The sequence below is a fragment of the Brassica oleracea genome, chromosome C5, assembly GCF_000695525.1.
Source record: "Brassica oleracea var. oleracea cultivar TO1000 chromosome C5, BOL, whole genome shotgun sequence".
Taxonomy (NCBI): domain Eukaryota; kingdom Viridiplantae; phylum Streptophyta; class Magnoliopsida; order Brassicales; family Brassicaceae; genus Brassica; species Brassica oleracea.
The window spans coordinates 13,849,092-13,852,021 of NC_027752.1; the positions used below are offsets into that span (position 1 = coordinate 13,849,092).

General features: G+C 36.6%; 1 long non-coding RNA gene across 2 annotated transcripts; it reads right to left on the reverse strand.

The window, feature by feature from the left end:
* Nucleotides 1-1,279: 1,279 nt before the first annotated feature.
* On the reverse strand, nucleotides 1,280-2,436 carry LOC106294500. Of its 2 annotated transcripts, none has more exons than XR_001260861.1 (4): nucleotides 2,050-2,436; nucleotides 1,820-1,940; nucleotides 1,623-1,722; nucleotides 1,280-1,532 (listed from the first exon to the last, which is right to left on the reverse strand). It is a non-coding gene; the product is annotated as an uncharacterized LOC106294500 (long non-coding RNA). The 2 variants fall into 2 exon arrangements; XR_001260860.1 differs by having other exon boundaries at nucleotides 1,814-1,940.
* Between the last annotated feature and the right edge of the window lie 494 nt (nucleotides 2,437-2,930).

Here is a 2,930-nt window from a genome sequence, read left to right on the forward strand (position 1 = left end):
GTTAGTGGAACGATAGCTACTTATTGGGAAACAAGCATCCACTTCATCTCTGCACATTTTGGACCAAGCTGCAATGAAACTTCTTGTGGCCTCATCATTTCTGGTCTATCTCTCATCCATCTTATGTATTGCATGTGAGATGTTATGTAGCCTTTCTAGGATGTTTTCAGTGCTGAACTGATGCCATCCTATCTTGTCGTAGGCGTATGCTGATAGCTCGTTCAGTTCCTCATGCATTGACTCAATTTTGTTTTGTATCAGCTGCTCCTCGTCTGGTGTAGACGTGGTATCGATCGAGGCTACTTGATATACCATGGATTTGACCCATTTTCATCCATGGTATATAGGTATTTTACTATCTATATACTATATATTCTATCATATTAGGTATGTTTTCAGGTTCAGAAGTATCTTGGAGTAAAGTGATGATTATGGAGCATTTATGAGCTTAAATGAGTATTCATCCGAGATGACCATTAGAGGTTGATACGAAGAAGTAACAATCGATTGATGCACATCCAGTGTCGTCGATCGATACAGAAGAGAAGCCTCGACGATTGAAGATTATGATCGATCGATGTACGTCATGTACCATCGCTCGATGTGGAGACGCGGAAGCACGACTTGGTTCCAGCCGACTTTAAACCCAAGACTTCACCAAATTACAAGATTACCCCTGACGAGTTGTTAACCTAATAGATATATACTTGCCTAAGTGTTAGGAGGCAAAGGAGCTTTTGGCCACCTTTGTATTCTTATTTTCAGCAGAGAGTTTTAGGAGAGAAGATCATAGAGAGATTTGTGATTGGAACTCCATTGATTCATCTATTCTATTCTATGCAGTTTTTCTTTATATTTTGTGTTATGAATTGCTTAGCTATGTCTGAGTAGTTTACCTGTTAGATTCAGGGTTCAAATAGGTTAGAGAGATTAGCCTCAAGTATAGGTTGCTACCACTACAAGAAATAAGAGTAGTAATAGCGGACGAAAAACGCTATGAATACTGTTTAATAGCGTTTCCTTGTCCGCTCTGACAGTGCCCGTTATAATAGGTCTGACACTTATAATAGTGGATTGTTGGTATGCTATAGTTAAATATACAACAATAGCTATGCAATTATTAATATTTATAATAATGTGATACAAATGTTATTAAAATTCATTAATTTGATTACACCAATAGCAAAAGTAGCAAATGTTTTGTGTTATTAATTAGTTTTTTAATTACACAAAAATTTATTAATAATAATTACGAATTGATTTTTTTTTTTGGTGTAATATTTATAAACACTAAAAAATATTTAAATATTTACAAAACCATAAAACATTTTCTTGTTTACACAAACCATCAAAATCTATCAAAAATACTATCAATCTACTACTAATAACCCTTCGCAATCATTCCTAACGTCTCTACTCTTCCAGCGCCATCAAACTTCTTATGTATCTCTCTTCCCTCGCTTCTGAACCAACTCCATCTCCTCTCTTCTATCTTGCTCGACTCCAACTCCATCTAATGTCCCCACAGCTAACTGCAAGTCAAAACACACAAATCTGCTCAGCCCAAAATCAAACTCAGGTAAAAAATGCAGTAAGCACGTATTCAAACGAACAAATCTCACCCTGTCAAGGAGGTGTTAAATACCAATTCAGCAACACGGTTTCCAGGAGCACCAAAGGACGTAGCCTCTGTCTTCTTCCAGTATCAAGCTCTCCATGAAACTAACACCGTCGTTAAAGAAACATAAGCCATTCAGACGACGGCTCAAAATTCAAAACTCTGGAACACAACTCATGTCAGATTCATTAGTACCTTCACCTTTTCATACTCCAACGAGATAATGTCCGACTTCACACAACTTTACATAATCTACCTGAGTTTATTGACTTCACCATCGACCTGAAAGATATCTTCTGGCTCCTCGGCTTCTGTCAATGTCCTGAACACACACAAAAGAAAAACGAAGATTGCTTATTAAAATTCGACACTGGAGAAAGTATTCAGATCCGAATCCTCATCTACAAAACAATAAGATAAAACTTGTTAACCTGAAGCAAAGCTTTTAGATTTGGTAAAAGAACTGCCACTGGTGAGTGCCTCGCGCTTCTTTCTCAATGCAGAGAGAATAAGAAACAGAAAGTGAGAGACAGAGAGCTGAGTGGTGATTATGACGAGCGTGACGGTGGTGGTGGCGACTCTGGTGAAGACGGATCTGAGAAGCGATGGCAGATGGGAGGGTTGGTGGTGGTGGTGGTGGTGGTGACGCGGTGTCAAAAGGAGTGTGGTTGTGAAGCTTCAATCAACGGTGGTTAGAGATCGAAACTGAGAACGTGAGGAAGCGAATTGAATCAAATAAGATTGAAAAACAATGATAAGATTAAAATCAAAGAAACATGGAGTGGGAAAGAAAGAGAAGAAGATTGGTGAGACTCAGAGCAAGTACATTGGTCAGAGACCCTTGTGGGTCTAATGAATAAATTAGTAATTAATTTTGTGATTTGAAAAGTTTAAAACCCTTGTTAGTTTAATTAAATTTTTGATTGTCTAATGGAAGAACCTCTTTGAATTATTAAATTTAAATTTAACAAAACTTATAAATTATTGGATTTCATAAAATTTAAACAAATATGACATAGAAACATATTAAAAATACAAATACAAATTTATAATTAAATTTTTTAAACAAACATGAAAGAAACAAAGTAAAACTTCCAATAGAATTTGACACAAAAACTAGACAAACACTAGAACACTAGAATCAAAATCCAGGTCAGGGTGAGAAGTGTTTTTGAGCATATATACCTTAATGACAAGCTCAAAGCGTACAAGATCTGAATCTAACGTTGTGGGAGTGTAAAGCTGAAAAGTTGAGTGATATTGTCGAAGTTGGGATGCTGAACAACCAAATTCCACTGCGAGTAATTCATAT